At 45.3% G+C, this 16,565-nt stretch overlaps 1 long non-coding RNA gene across 1 annotated transcript; it reads left to right on the top strand.

Moving 5' to 3' along the window:
• The first annotated feature begins 533 nt into the window (after positions 1 to 533).
• On the top strand, positions 534 to 14,828 carry LOC122466233. Its single transcript, XR_006291599.1, has 3 exons — positions 534 to 661; positions 11,030 to 11,161; positions 13,006 to 14,828. It is a non-coding gene; the product is annotated as an uncharacterized LOC122466233 (long non-coding RNA).
• Positions 14,829 to 16,565: the final 1,737 nt, after the last annotated feature.

The following is a 16,565-nucleotide window of genomic DNA, read 5'->3' as shown; positions in this document are numbered from 1 at the left end:
GCCGTGCACCTGGTGGCATCATTTACACCTGTGTACAGTGAGCACCAAGCGGGTGAGAAGTGTTACCAAACCAGAATTCCTTACTCACTCCACACACGCTGGTGGGAACCTTTTACACCCACTTTGCACAGGTGCAAATGACAACACCAGGTACAAGCAATGGAGAATAAGGTCCTTAGAGCCTGAATATCTTGTTGGCTTCACTGAGTGAACTGTGTTCTAGGGTAAGATATATGAAGACACAACTAGTTAAATCTCATACCATCCCTCTGATGAGCAAAACTATTACACTACAGAGGCTCCTCTAATAACTTAAGTTCTAATTTTCTCTTTTTAGGCTTGGGGTGCCTTTGATCTTCACTAGAAAAGCCAGTTTGCTCTAAGAAGTTTTGTGAAACTCACGAGGTTGTGTTTTTCTTTTGGGGTTGGGGCTCAATTGCTGCATCAAAAGGGTATTGGAGGTGTTGATTTTGGATGAGATGTGAAAATGAGGTGATCTGGATAATCAAAGATTCATCCCTCCCATAGGCTGTAGAATCTCATCCACTAACTCCTGCATCCAGCTCAAAATTATGGTTGTATTAGAGCATGTCTTTTAGAAGGACACCCGGTATTGATTTAAAGGCGCTACGAGTGATGGAAAAAACAACCACATCCCTAGGTAAGCTGTTCCAGTGGATAATTACTCTCACTAGTCAACATTTGTGCCTTACTTCCCGTATGAATTTTTCTAGCTTCAACTGCCAGCTGTTGGATCTTGTTATGCCTGTGTCGCTAGCATCAAGATCCTTGAAGTAACAAATGTCCTCTGCCTATGTAGGTACTTTTAGAGCCAGGGCTCTGGTGTCCTAGCCAAATTCCATTTTGGCTACATAAAATATGTCCTGTAGTTTCATTTGGATATAGCGTTCTTCATCTCCTAACCTAAATAGCTGTGTAGTGTTGCTGTGGGTTGACAGGCATCTGCTGTGCTCCACCCAAGTGGTTACTGCATTTTTGTGGTGGGTGAAGCAGCCGTTTGTGTGTCTGTATAGTTTGTAAGGGTTTCTTTGATCCTTTTCGATGAAAAGAGATACATTAATGTACGCTTTCATTGTTGTGCTCAGAAGGAGTACAGAGTTCTTTTTGTCCACCTGCAGTCCATTCTGTGGTTGATAGAGCATATACTGCCAGAGGCTATAGCTTAATTTAGCTCAGGTACGGTGTCTTGTAATTAAGAAAGACCAAATCACCTCTGGTAATGGAAGGTTTTGAGCAGGAATTGATTTTTAGCAATAAGCGACTGTGAGATCCCTGGCCAAGAAAATCAGTAATAAAAATGATTCTCTTTGTGCTAATCTTGCTGCAATGGGGTGCTCACCCCACACATGCCCTGAAAAGGTTAATGAAGACAAAGAAGGGGGCTAATTAACCCAACAGTCTGCAGATGAGAGGAATCAGGTGGCTCAGCAATCCCCTGTTTGAATGAGGAAGCCCGTTTGAGGAGGAATGAGCCGGGCTGGGAGTATAAAGGCGGAAAATAGGCAACAGAGGGAACTGCTGGGAAAATCTGTAGTTACTCCTCTGGAGAAGGGAAGTGTATTTGGCCTGGCAAACAAGGGGGCACTGCCAGAAAGGTAGGTCAGGGCTTGGGGAAAGGCACTAAGGTCTAGAAGGGAGCAGACCTTGACTGCTGGCTAGAAGCTCCCTGAGCTGGAACCCAGAGTAGAGAGTAAGCCCAGGTTCCCCTGCCAGTGAATGGGAAGACTGCCCAGGAGTGCTGGTGAGGAAAGACTTTGATACCCCAGAAGGGGAAAATGCATATGGTGACTTGGTCAGAGGGTTGAGTCATGAAGAGGCAGCAATAGCTTGGGGAGCAGGAGAGGGGCTGCAGACCCAAAGACAGAGGCGGCGAGACAGTGAGCAGCAGCAGGAATGGGCGTCAATCTGGTGAGCTATTCCCCAGAAAAGCCAGCAGCGGCTCAGTCCTAAAGGTGAGTGGAGTATCCTGCCACACTAGCTGTCAAAATATCCTGAAAAATGCCCGTTCTATTCTCTAAACACAGGATCGTTTGCCCACACTGAGTAATTCATTTTTTTTTTCTCACACCGAAGATCTCAATAATGGACTTTGTCACTCCTGTATTCTCCTTATTGTTCAATTTGCTCTGTGTAATAGAAAGGAATTTCAATTTTCCACAGAGTTTAGCAATGTTGTCTCCACAGTATGAACACAGCATAATCCCAGCTCTTCTCTAGGTATCTTCCTTCATTGTATTAAAATGGGGGAGATGTATGGGGGGGGGGGGGGGAAGAAGAGAGGTGTGTGTGTGTGTTTGAGAGAGAGAGAGAACCAAATAACTGTTTCTAAAGATTAGTGCTGGCAGATAGTTGGTCAGCATCGAAATAACGCGTGGCCATGCACCAATTCGTTTTTTTTATAGTGGCATTTCTCTCCCTTTCTGATCTTTTATTGTCCAACGTTTCCTTTTGTGTCCTGTATAAGAGCTGCCACCTCAGCCTAATATTCCACTTACTGAACTCTTGTCTGCCTTTTTTCAATACTGCACTGTGCATGTTAATGACTGTCAATAATAAATAATCTGGGCCCAACAGTGGCCGGTGCTAGCTGATTCAGAATGCATAATCCCCCTCTATAAAGCTTCGTCTTGTTGTGCCACACTATAGCGGGAAAGCTTTCATTGTTTGTTTGTTGTTTGTTTGTATTGTAGTCCCTAGCATCCTCAGTCATGGACCAGGACCCCACTGTGCTAGGTATTGTACGAACAGAACAAAAAGATGGTCCCTGCTGCACGGAGCTTACATTCTAGGTATAAGACAAGAGCCGGATAGAGTCGGATGGGAGAGTGCAAGGAAACAATGTGATCGTATTGGTGAGCGTGACGGGATGTGGTCTCTGCATGCCAGCAGACTCGTTGTTACACCTTTTTTAGGTGTCACAGCAAAGCAGAGTTTTAAGGAGGGCTCTGACAGAAAACAATAAAGTGGCTTTGGGGATGTTTATGGGAGTTCCTTCCGAAGGGCAACTTGGAAGAAAGTATGACCCCCACTGGTGATCAACTTATTCTGAAACATGAGGTGATTGCCCTGGTGATTGTTGTTGATTGGCTGTTGTTGTAGCTAATTAATTCTTAGAGGAATAGTAGTACCTTTGGACTGAGGTCTTGTAATGTATTGGCTCTGTATGTATGAATGTGTGAGTGACTGATGCAGCCCTCTAGTGGAAAGCACTTTTAGCTCAAGTGATTCAGGCCTCTTTTTGGACCAGAAAGGGTTCTAAAGCCAGCTCCCTGTGTGGGTGAGATTTATATATAGTAGTAAAGTCTGTCTGTCTGCAACACGTGGACTCATTCCAGTCTTTAGACGCACAGGTGAGCTGCTACTTACTGGTCAGTCCTGCACTCTCCAACTCCCACAGGACTACTTGCCTCTTGTGATTCTAAACTTTGGGGACTGCAGGGATGTCACTGATCTTATATCACTGCTGGTGACACTTTATTTGCATATAGGCCGTATCCTCTGCTTAACCTGGCTAAGAGTACATGGTTAAAATGTGTGAACTGAAGGAGGAGATGAACAGAGTAAACCGGAAACAAAGACCAGAGATGTTGGGGATATGTTACCTGACAAGTGGTATGAAAAACTAAGGCCTGGCTTTTTCTTCTTTCTTGCACTGGAAAAAAACTACTGATGTTAGTGGAGTCGCTCCCGATTTTACATCAATGTAACTGAGGACTTTCTTCACCACAGTGTTAGCTTGCAGTATAACTTGAGTGTTGCCCCAACCTGCCTCCTCCATCCACACACACACACATATCTCTCTACCTTGAATTAAGTAGTGCTTGAAACTCAAGCTACCTGGCCATTTGGTGGGACAGAACTAGGTTAAAGCCCAAGTGTTGCTGACATTCAAGCTAGTGAAACAGTGGGGACTCAGGATCCTGTACGGCGACAAACACACTGTGTAGCTTGGGTGTTTTGCAGCACAGCCGCTGTCACTTGAGTGGAGATAAATTGAGCTAATGCTGCAGTGTAAACCAACCCTGTGAATCAGGCTCTTAAATTAAAACAGTCCAAATCATCAGATGATGTAGCCCCACTTATTTACACCAGCTGGGGATCTGGCCCAACATGCACCTAATTCAGCTATTCTGTGAGCAGGTGCAATTCCATAGTCTTCAATGGCTGCTATACCCACTTACACCAAAAAGTTTGCCCCCACTTATCTGTAATTTGCACTTAGGTTTGTATTTAAACACACTGGTGTAACTCTCCACTGAAGTCAAGGGGATCAGAATCTGGCCTAAAGCTCCAATACTTAATTCGATTTGCTCCATCAGGGTCTCCATTCACTTTGGCTTAATTCTAAGGTGTTAAGTTTGGGGAAGCAAAGAAAGGGTCTGCCCCAGCTAGAGTCTCAGGAATTCTGGGAGGGCAGCAAGCTCTATAAAGAGCCTCTGTTTCTGCAATATTAAATTCTTGCCACTTCTCAAGCTGCCTCTCCTGAGTCACTTTGAAAGCTGAAGTGAAATATTGATCCCATTTACACTCCATGTGTTTTGACGGATTCTGCATTTAGAAACAGGAGTGTCCAGATGCAGAATTAAAGAGCAGCTCTTCCCATGGCCTGATACAAAAATGACCTATGGGTCTGACCTGTATTCTCTGAAAGTGGCTTCATACTTCCATGGGGTTGCTGCCCCCTACTAGGGTTACTGGCTTGTAAATTACTGTGCCCCATCCATTATTCTGTGTCCTTTCTTGTCCCCTAAACCCTCTTTCCTCCAGCACATGCATGCATCTTCCTCCCTACTGCCTAATGGAACAAGTGCAGAAAAGCTTCTGACTGCTGGGAGGCAGGTGGCATGCCCCACCCTGCCAGACTCCTTGTTGGTGAGAGGATGAGCTGCCACTTCTGGCAGGATGGTTTCTTCATGGACGGGCAGGATTTCACTTTCTGGTCCAAAGTCAGCCCTGAAATAAACACTGTAAATCTGTTTCCAATGGGAAGTGCACATGCTTACACCAGGGCTGAGTTTGGTTGTTCTGATCTTGTACTACTAGCTTGCTAGACTAGAGCACTGAGCTACCTTTTTGGTGCTTTTTTAAGTACCATAGGTTGGTGTGTTGACCAATTTGCTCTGGGTGCTGCCAGTGCAAACTTCTCTTGGAGCTGTGCTTCGTAATGGGGCAAGTTTGTGTCACCCGAAGGAAGGAAGGAAGGAAAGAAAGAGAAGAAAAGCAGATCTTAATTTGCCTTGTCTTTAGTCTCTTTCGAGCCATGTTCTTTCTGCCCAGGTGTTGTCTGGAGGGAGGTAGATATTTTTAAAGAAAAATTCAGGTGTCAATACTAGTAGTTAAATGGAATTTTGTTTGAACATTTTTTGGAAAATGTACATAAGTGCACAGGCTGTTACGTCCAAGTGATCTACTGCTTTGCTTCTTATAACCTTTGATTTATATCAGTTTGGTACATCAATATCTTGTCTGTTTCATTCCAGTTGCTGTCCTGGCATATGCAAAGGATGTCTCCACTGTGTCCTTTACAACTGGGGGAGGGAGGACAATTACATTGAAGCTTACAGGGAGAATTTGGTAAAAGGTTTGGTACCTACAAGTTCAGATGATTGTCCAGCCTTTTGAGTCTGCAAAACTGAGCAGGAAATGGGTGTGCATTCTGTCAAAGACATCAGGTCTTCCTGCTTATGGCTGGGCTGATTGTATGGTGGAAACAGCCTTTCCCTTAATATCCCAGGGCTTCTGATCCACACTTCAACCAGGAAGTGCAAATATACCCCAACCTTGCCTGCCCTGCCCTCCAAAAACACTACACACACCACCAGCAAAACACACCCCTCCCCCAAAAATGAACCAGTTTGTTAAAAACTCTGAAGTTTGATTTAGGTTTTGGAGGGAGAAATTCTCATTGTAGTTAAACCAGCTCACCCAACTTTCATTGTTACTGACAAAGAGTAATCAGCCTGAGATTAGAAGATAGGACTCCTGGGTTCTTTCCCCATTTTTGCTACTGACTTGTGTGGCTTTGGGCAAATCCACTGAGCTATTCAAAATTCTCCATTAATGTTGGGTGCCTCCATTTTTTCAGTGTTCAACTTGAGAAACATGGGGCCTGATCTTTAGCAGTGCTGGACACTCCCCATTAGTCGATAGGAATCATGGGTGCTTGTCTCTGAAATTCTGTTCTTTAGTTGTTCCATGCCTCAGTTTCCCCATCAATGAAGAGTGGGGCATTGATCCCCACAATGTTCATGAAATATGCAGAAAGGTGAAATTGCTATATAAGGACCTAATGTTGTTAGTTTGTACCAGCATGTGTGCTGTGAAATTAAGAGTTGGATTTCAAATACTTAAGAGCTTGAAGGTGTTTAGATTTGGGATTTTTGTTTGACCTGTGAGAGAGAGGGAGAGAGAGGCAGGCACTAGCAGCAAGATCTGCAGGTTTGAATTCTGAACCCTCCCCTCCTGGAATATCAGAGGGTGTTTGGATCCAGGACTTTTGTTCAACTCAATAATAAACAAAACTAATGCAATGGTGAAAAATATTTCACTCTTATATAGTGCTTTCCATCCATTTATCTCCATGCCAAGAAGTGATACAAAAGGATAAATTATAACACCACAGGTGAGTGGAAGAGCCAGGAATAGAACCTATGGCTCCAGAGTGCCAGTATAGTATGCACGAGAGACAAAGAGGGTGAAGTAATAGTTCTTACTGGACCAACGTCTGTAGTTGAAAGAGACAAGCTTTTGAGCTTCGCGGGGTTCTTCAGGGTGGTGGGTAGAGTCCGTAATACCTTATCCACTGGAGCATTCTGAACAAGATTGCCTGTGAATGGCCAAATAGCACTTGGTCAGTGCCTGTTCTTCAAATGCCTTCCTCCTTGGAAAAGCCCCGCCACCCCGAGCCTCTCTAGGAGGTGAAGCAGCCTATCCTGAAGGGTTTTGAAGGCAGCAGAATGAAGATAACTAGGCTGGTGTGATCACTGTGCTGCCTCCATGTAAGCACAGAGCAGAGGGAAAGGAGACCTTTCAAGACCCTTCGACTCTTTGCTGGGGGCGGGGGGGGGGTCTTTTGTTGCAGGAGAAGGAGGAAGTAGAAAAAAAACATTCTGCCTTTCCATCTAGATTTTTCACACATCCAGTCCAATCCCCTTGCCCCTCCCCCCATGTACTTAGAAGCCTTGTCTACACAAAGACGTCAAACTGTTACTGAAAATGGTGCCCCCCCCAGCCAATATTGAAAATGGATGTGTCTAGTCTACACACACTTAAACCACTGTCAGTATCCGTTCAGGGCTATGTGTGCTGAAACCTCTTCACCAACAGTTCAGTTTCCTAGTGTAGACAGAGCTGGAGTTTCATTCATGTAAATCTTTAAGTCAGTTACATTTTGGCAAGGTTCCTTCCCCACTCTGAACTCTAGGGTACAGATGTGGGGACCTGCATGAAAACCTCCTAAGCTTACTTTTACCAGCTTAGGTTAAAACTTCCCCAAGGTACAAACTATTTTACCCTTTGCCCTTGGACTTCCACTGCCACCACCAAACTTTATCTGGGTTCCTGAGAAAACGTTGTTTGGAAACGTCTTTCCCCCCAAAATCCTCCCAACCCTTGCACCCCACTTCCTGGGGAAGGTTTGGTAAAAATCCTCACCAATTTGCTTAGGTGACCACAGACCCAAACCCTTGGATCTTAGAACAATGAAAAAGCATTCAGTTTTCTTACAAGAAGACTTTTAATAGAAGTAAAAAAGAATCACCTCTGTAAAATCAGGATGGTAAATACCTTACAGGGTAATTAGATTCAAAACATAGAGAATCCCTCTAGGCAAAACCTTAAGTTACAAAAAAGACACACAGACAGGAATATTCATTCTATTCAGCATAGCTATTTTCTCAGCCATTTAAAGAAATCATAATCTAACACATACCTAGCTAGATTACTTACTAAGTTCTAAGACTCCATTCCTGTTCTGTCCCCAGCAAAAGCATCACACAGACCCTTTGTTTTTCTCCCTTCTCCCAGCTTTTGAAAGTATCTTGTCTGCTCATTGGTCATTTTGGTCAGGTGCCAGCGAGGTTACCTTTAGCTTCTTAACCCTTTACAGGTGAACGGATTTTTCCTCTGGCCAGGAGGGATTTTAAAGGTGATTACCCTTCCCTTTATATTTATGACACACTTCATTTTTCTGTTCTGTGGCTGCGCAATAGACACAACGGCTGGCAGGAGACTGAACACACGACAGCATGCCTGCAGCCATGGGGACTGTGACAGCATTGACAGCGTGTCTCTTTCTGGTGGTGACTCCAGAATCCCCTGAAATACAGTATAAAGCCTAGTATCCAATTTCCCATGCTCTGTAATTCTGTATGTGTGCGTCAGTCAGAGCCACTGTCTGTCATTATCCGACGGTCTATCATAGTAAAACCACCATGGAAGGGAAAAGTAATGCTTTGTAGCCTTTGAAGCACGTCCCGTTTAGTCTTGGCCTATGAAACTTTCATTTAGTCTTGTACCCTCCCAAAAGGTTCTGCCCATAGCCCAGGACTTCACTGTCCTCACAGCAAGAGACTGAGGTTGGGGGACTAGTGCAGAGGTTCTGAACCTCTTTCTTTCTGAGCCCCCCTCACCCCCCGCTTGCTATAAAAACTCCACTGCCCACCTGTGTCACAACAACTGATTTTCTGCACACACCCCCTTTCCCCCCCCCCCCCCCAAAAAAAAAGCCAGGGCCAGCATTAGGGGGTAGTCAACAGGGAAATTGCTTGGGTCCCCATGCCATATGGATCCCCACGAAGCTAAGCTGCTCAGGCTTCGGCTTCAGCCCTGGGTGGCAGGGCTCAGGGTCTCGGGCTTCAGCCCCATAGAGTGGAGCTTTGGCTTTCTGCCATGGGCCCCACTGAGTCTGATGCTGGCCCTGCTTGACAGACCCCCTGAAAACTGCTTGCGACCCCCTAGAGGGCACCAGACCCCTGGTTGAGAACCACTGAACTAGTGCAGACAAAGCGGCATATACCTCGACGTGTGTTAAATTGTCAAATCCAAGTCTAAGATCTACCTAGGCTTTAATCTTCCCATCTTAGCATGTGTGAAAGGTCGCATGCACCTACACTAGCCTTTTCAAATGTTACTTAGCACATGTTGGCTGACGTAGCATGACACCTTTTGTCCTAGTCTGCCCTAGGAGGTTAGGGTCGAGGGGAGAGTCCAGGCTCTGTAATAGGAAAGTATCTTCCCCACCCCTCATGCCCGTTATTAAGCAACCGACATGCCCCCTCTGGGTGTGCTTTTGTCAGACTTCCCAGTTTCTGCAGGGCTGTGCCCTGTTGGCACTAGGATGGGAGCCTCCCAAGGAATAATGAGGGTGATGCAGAAAGTGCGACAGGTCACTCAGAGCAAGCACTGCGCTCTTAGCTTTGAGAGACTGGCCCAAAGTTAATGTGAGTCTTTGAGCCAGTAATGAACGGACGTGCCATTTGCTGTTAAGGGAGTGATACTGTGGGGGTTGCTGTCTTTAGGACAAGACCTAAAACTGAGATACTTGTCCTTATGCTCTTGTGGCACTTTGCACACAGCGTGTGGTCAGCGATGGAGTTCTGATGAAATGCCAAGTTGCCTTCTGCTTCCTAAACTTTCCCCTGCAATTTGTTGGACAGAGCATGCTTCGCTTTTAGCCCGAACCCGCTGTCTGGTTTCTTTTCTGCTGTTAAGCAGTTGCTGCAGTGTAACACGGAGTGAGTTACTATCCATGATGAAGCTCCCGCTAACTTCAATAGGAGAAGGATAAAGCACCTGGAGGCTTGGGATAGGCACTTTCTAAATCGGTCTACGTAAAAGAGATGCCTCAATGGGACAGGGCCTCACTGTATTCATCACTGTACAAACATACAGTAAAGGACAGTCCCTGCCCCCAAAGACTTCGGAATTTATGTAACGAGAAAGCTAGTGTGTCCCTTTCTCTGCTGGACAGAACCAGACTTGCAATGGTCTTATGTCCTAGCAGCTGTAGGAAATTCTCCCCTTGTTCAAGGGGTAGGGCATGTGTGCTTTTGGGGTTCAATCCTGCAAGGTGCTGAGGGCTCTGGCCCTGATTAGCAAAGCACATGAGTGCACACATGAGCGGTCCCACTGAAATCAATGAGACGCCTTGTGCTTAAAGCTAGGCACGTGCCTCGCAGGATCATGCACTTGAAGAAGACTGATCAGAATTCTGTCCTTGCTGTTGCTGTGGATTTCCGCATGCCAAGGCTGTGCAGCCTAGCAATAAATGGGAAGCCCGAAGGCTATGTCTACCCTGCAGCTGGGAGCAAGCCTCCAAGCCCAAGTAAACAGACTTGCACTAGTGGGGCTCAAACTAATGTACTAAAAATAGCCACGTGGATGTTCTCCCTTGGGGTCTGCAGCGTAAGGGGTTGGGTGGGCTTGAGAGCCCAAGCTGGAACCTCCACATTGCTCTTTCTAGCCCACTAGCTCGGACCTCTCCAGCACAAGTCTGCCTTCCCACACAGGTAGGCGCTCTTCCAGCTGCAGTATAGACACGCCCTAAGTGCCCATGCATCTATGAAGTGTTGAGAAGATGCTGCAGTGGTGGTATTTATGAATCAACACCTGTGAAGGAAACCCCACCAGCTCAGCAGCTCATAGAGTTGTCTCTTGTATAACCAAAAAAAAAAAAGGTTTGAAGAGTTACATCAGGTTACATCAAACCAAATAAACAAAACCTTTTAAGATGTTTTGTTCTTAACCCCTCTCTTCGCACCTTTCCTGTAACTGGGGCCTACAGAGGGACTTGAGAATGAGCTTGCCACAGTTGCGATTGCATAGAGGTTGAGGTTTGAGGCCTCCACGTTTCATGGTGAAAACAACACTTATAAAATTAAACTGCGATTTCACACATCCTGATACTCTGTGAAAATGATTGGTGCAGTGTCTGGGGGAAGGGAAGGATCTTGCTGAGATTTAGTTCCTTTTAATCATGTGGGTTTGTTTTGTTTTGTTTTTTTTAAAGTGTATTCACGGCTCATGAAAGTTGCCAGGAGCCTGATGTCTTGATTGATCCGTGGAACAGGAACAGCAAGGCCATGGCAGGGCTGGTTTCACAGCTGCCCAGCCAGTGGGCCTGTCCCTTTCAGACGCAGAGGTATTCATTTTCATCAAATTGAAAAGTGAACAATAAAAAGTTCAAATATTGCTCAAATATGTTCACTTTATGTCAAGATCTGCATGCAAACTGCCATGGGAATTGGACTCAGTGCCCCAGAGTATTCTTTGCTTCTTCCACAAAAGGATCCGTTTAATGTCTTTGTTCTGCCAAGAGGGATAACCAGGGTAGAATGCTGGGTGTGGATCTGTCCGTGGGTTTCATACTGTGCTCAGCAGTGACATCTGAATTGTAGTCAGCTGAGCGGAAGAAGCCTGAGGCCCTCTGTTTGTGCAGGGCAGGTGGAGGCAGAATGTCCCGGAAGCACTGGGACACGCTGTGCAGCACTTATTGTTGCTGGAGAAAAAGATAATGTGCACTTCACGCAGGGCCTTCTGCCAGATACCAGCAGGTACCTGCGTATGGGTCCGTGGCTTTGCCTCCGGGGCAGGGGGAGGCTGACTGACTGGCAATGGGGGTTAGCCATTAGCCCCCAGTGCATTCATGGAGTGACAGTAGCAGCGTTCTGCCTGGATCTGTGGGAAAGGAAAGTTATGTATGGGTAGAGGGAAGGATGTTCCCTCTGTCCTCTTTTTCTCCCAGTGGGAAGATACCTGAGTAGGGAAGATATAAAACAAAGAGGGAGAAAAATGGATGTATAAATAGGGGCCCAGCCCTGCATTCAATTCACAAATCAAACTCCTGCTGAAATCTTGTATCCTCAATGAGATGACCACAGAGGGGAATGTTAGGGGGGAATGTTGGGTGAATTAGGATGCAGGATTGAGCCCCAAACCAGTTGTGATACCCTGACAATATCCTGTAATATTCTGAACAGACCTCATGGAATTATTGAATGAAGGTAATACTTCCGGGGTGGGTACATCAGATTAAAAAGGTAATTGTGTATGTGGTGGTGTGGCATTATATGTACCTTCTCTCGTAGGGAGCGGGGATACTAGTGAACTTCCTCAAGCCCTTTGAAGCCCCCTGGGGAGAGATGCATACACTAGTTCAAACTGGATTCTCCAGAGACCAACAGACAGACTTTTGTATAAAAGCCTGGGTTTTAAACTGACTCTGGGCCTTCTTCCTAATCCAGCAAATGGACAGGACTCCTGGTCCAGGGAGAGTCCCAATCCTTAGGGGAGGACGCCCGGGAGCGATGCGGGTCTTTTAGAGATAGAACAGAAGTGATGGCGGTGAGACACAACTAGAGGAAGGCACACCAGCAACCAAGAGCTAAATCCCAGCATGGCCAGCAGGAGGCACCCCAGTGGTGAATCCTGCCCCGTTACACCACCACAGGGGCTATTGAGGCTGCAGTCATGAGCACAGTAGGTGCAGATTGCAGTGGGGACAAACGCTGCCTGTTTGTTCAGGCTCAGTGCTCTGTCTAGGTGTGTGCTGGAAGGAACAACACCTCTCTGACCAAGCTTTCTGTTAACCACACAGGCACTTGAATCCACTGGCATTTAACTGACTTGATGAGGGTTTCCCATCCCTTTCCTTTAAGAACAGCAAGTTTGGCATTGCATGGTTATGGTGCTCCCTATATTAAGTTCGTTGTTTGCTCTAACTCCAACCCTTGCAAAGGGCATGCAGATCCTGTGGAGATGGCGCTTTATAAATGTGTGACAATAGTAAATATGTTGGGAGAGGGAAGTCCCACTGGATTTTATTCGTAGGAGTCTGTGATGGGACTGACAAAACTCCCTGATTTTAGTCAAACACATCTTGAACTCTTTTTAGCTTCACTCCAGTTATGCGTAGAGTTTTGGGGTTTGTACAAATGAAAAGGGGTTTCCTGAGCTGCCTCTGATCAGAGTATTGCATCGCCCGAGGAGGAAATCCCTAATTTCTGCATCGAGCCCTCCTTGAGCAGAAGGTCCATCGGCTTCCCAGGAGCTGAAGGTTTCGAGGATCATGCCCCAAGTTTACCTCTGTCAAGATGGTTGTGGCAGTGCTTCTTCCTTGGCTCAAGTCACTGCAACACTATGCACCATATGTCTTATGAAACGCACAACAAATGAGGAATTTTTCCATCCGGAGTTTCTCATGAGCCCTCTGGGAGTTCTAAATTCATTGTTCTTAAAAATGAGCAACTTGCATGTTGTGGACTAGTCACAAAAGTGACATGTACCCCTTTTCAGTGGCGGACTGGTGGGGAGGGGGAAAACCACCTATGAGAGCAAATTTGCAAAATGGTCTGTTGCCATGCAGCCCCATCTAACAGTGAAATAAATACCTGGAAGCCATTAAAGGGTTAAATGTACATGTTATTGCAGGAGATCCTCCCGATATCTGAACAGGGTAGGCTTGTTAACCCAAGGTTTAAGGCAGCTAAGTGAAGTATTTCAGCCATTCCTAGGTTAACTCCCCTATTGGCTCCAAAGCAGTGCTCCTGTTCTGAATGTAACAGGTTGCAAAGTGATTATTGTGTAAACCAGACATGCAGAGAGAGCCCCTCCAAGCCAACTGCTTTGAAATGACACTTTTCCAGTGAGTGATAGCCAAGCACATGGACTTGCAAAAAAGATTTGAGGGTGTTTGATACAGGGTGAGAGAAATGTTGGTTCTGGAAGAAGGGGGCGCGGGAAGGGAAGCAGAGGCGGGAGAAGTGTTTTGGCTGGACAGTTTGAACTTGGGGCTGGGTATCTGTTTTTTGTTTTGTTCATTCTTATTCAAAGTATTAACAGAAATGATGCACCTGTTCTAAATAGATGAGGAAAGGCCACCCAGGGTGTATGTCACTCTTTCTTCTCTATAAAGAATTATCCTGCTCGAGAAGTCTTGACTACTCACAAGATGGGAAGATACTGGTTAGATGAAAGGATGTAGACAACTGGGGGCTTGGGGAGGGGCTTGAAACCCCATCTCCCCCCCCCCAAATGTAGAGATTGCATTAATAAAAAACACTTGAGTTTGGAATAGAAATTATTTTCTCACTTTATTAAAAGTGGGCAAATTTAGTCATGAGACAAAACGCCTCATTGAGACGATAGGCAACAGTGGCTATTTTTTCTTTTAACTCTAGCCCATCCTCTCGCAATAAAAAAAAAAAAGGCACTCTGCGCCCCTGTGCCGAGGCCAAATGGTTTGCGAGTAGCGGTCCGTGATCTTTCCTGTGTAAGTCGTGAATTGCTTGTTCGCAGGGTGGTAATCTGAATGCAGCTCTAGGAGAGGTGACTAAATGGGAAGACGCTCTTTAGTGGAGAGCCAATGTTTTATTTAATAAACCACAGCTCACTACTTATTCACTGGAATCAAATCATGCGTTCAGTATCACTTATTACAATCTATTTACTTTCATTACCATTAGCCTTGCTCTTATCACTCTGTTGCATATCCTGTAAACTCTTTGATCCAAAACATTTCACATATAAAAAGGACAGTTTAACCATATAGAGATGGGAGAGCTAAAAACTAGCTGTCTGTACTAGGGGCTAGGAGCAGAGCTGATGTACAGCCAGCATAAGGGCTGTATGCTGACCAGGCATCCTCTTAGGGCTGTTTCTGCTATCCTGAAGGCCATTTGATGCCATCAGAATGAGACTCAGACCCAATAACAGAGAGTACGGTCCCTTTAAGGACTACGTAGACCCAGAGAGTCAAGAAGGTCACATGAATCCTAGAGAAGGAGCTGTGGCCTGGGGAGAGTTAAAGATTGTGGTTTTGTTTGTACTTTTATTACCCTGGAAGGGTGGACTTCTAAGTTTTGTCTGAAGGGCTAAAATATCCACAATAGGAGAGTAACTCTATGGAGAGACCTTGATTCAGCAAAGCACTGAAGTACATGCTTAAAACAAAGCATCTGCTTAAATCCCATTGGGACTGTACTTCAGTGCTTTACTGAATCAGGGCTAAAGAGAGGTAAACTACACTAACAGTAAAATACAGACTGTCTACCAATGTGGCAAGTGAGGCACAATTGCATCCTGACAGCAAGAGGTATGGCATGAACCTATAAGCCCATGTTGTTCTAATTGCATATAATTAAATATTGGCATTTTGCCTATGTTGAATGTTCTCTGTAACATCTGCAGGTCCATTGTCCACCCCCCCCCCCCCACAATTAACTGTCCTGCTTTTTGCAGACCCATTTCCACCACCCTATTGTTAATAATATGAGATCAGTGTCTCCGGGAGGGAAGCTTAGATTGCATCTAATTATTCAAGGGAAAGAAGCATGTCTAGGTATCAGGCTTTGTCCCAGATTTCTAAAGTAAGATATCCTGTTGGATAGGCGTCCCTTTGAACAGATGTCTGCTGAAAATTATTATATTGACTTTAAGGGAGCAGTGAAATCTTGTTCCATATTTATCCAGTGTTTGCTATGCCCACACCAGCAAGGCCTATAACTGTTCTGCCCCATAATATTTTGTAAGTTCTGGGGCTTCCATTTTGAAATCTCACATGCTTGAAGTTGTGACCACTCCCCTGTTTATAGTTAAGCTTGTGTTTAAGAGCGGGATTGGGGTCATATGGGGATTCCATCCATTTCCTAAATGTGTTTTCCATCCCCATGCCATCCAGCACTTTCAAAAAATAATTCCATTCAACCTGTTCAAATGCCTTCTCTTCATTGTGTGACAGCAACGTGACAGGTGTACTCTTTGCCTGGGTCGACTAGATGACATCTGCAAGTGTTACCAGGTAATCTGCAGTCTAGGATAATCTTTGGGTCTCTATTAATTAATAGTAGTAGCAGAATCTAGCCTATTAGCAAGCACCTTGGCAAGTGTAGCAATGGAAGCTGGAAGGAGGAATCTAGGTTGCTGGGAAGAAAAAGTTTCTGGAGGAGGCGTCAGGAAACCAGTCTGAATTTGAGGTAAGTCTGGGAAATTATTTAAATACAATTAAAAGATTGGGAGTGAGATTCTTTGCTGGATCTTGGTAATATGGACATGAGAACCCATCAGAACCTGGAGTCTTCCCTACAGGCTCCTAGTCTATTCTATTATTTGCTTATTGGCAATACAAATCTCTTCTACACTGATGGCTTCTGAAATCCCTTTTTGGTCCTTAGTGAGAATAGGTAAATGAGCAGTTGCAATACACTTTAATAATCTGGTCTTCATTTATCTCGATTTCACTGGAGGTATAAAAACTTACAATTTACACATTTTGGGTTGTAGCAGAGGATTAGTTATAGGAGTCTTCCCTTCCCCCAGAAAGGTTTCCCTTGCTACCCTCCCTAGTTGGCAACCAGTATGCTGGGGAAAATCCTTTAAAAATGAAATCAATGAAAAATAAAATCCTATTCCATCCCATTCCAGTGTGTTGCCTCATCTGCCCTATCCCAGACCAGCTGACAGGGAGTATAGTCCAACTCATTCCCGTCATCCCACTCCTAGTGCTCTTTCTGCCCTTTGTTTGCTGTAGCGAACAATGTGTGTGCCAA

This window comes from Chelonia mydas, chromosome 6, assembly GCF_015237465.2.
Source record: "Chelonia mydas isolate rCheMyd1 chromosome 6, rCheMyd1.pri.v2, whole genome shotgun sequence".
NCBI lineage: Eukaryota > Metazoa > Chordata > Testudines > Cheloniidae > Chelonia > Chelonia mydas.
Note: the sequence above shows the minus strand (reverse complement) of the source record. Positions and strands in the feature narration are given on the sequence as shown.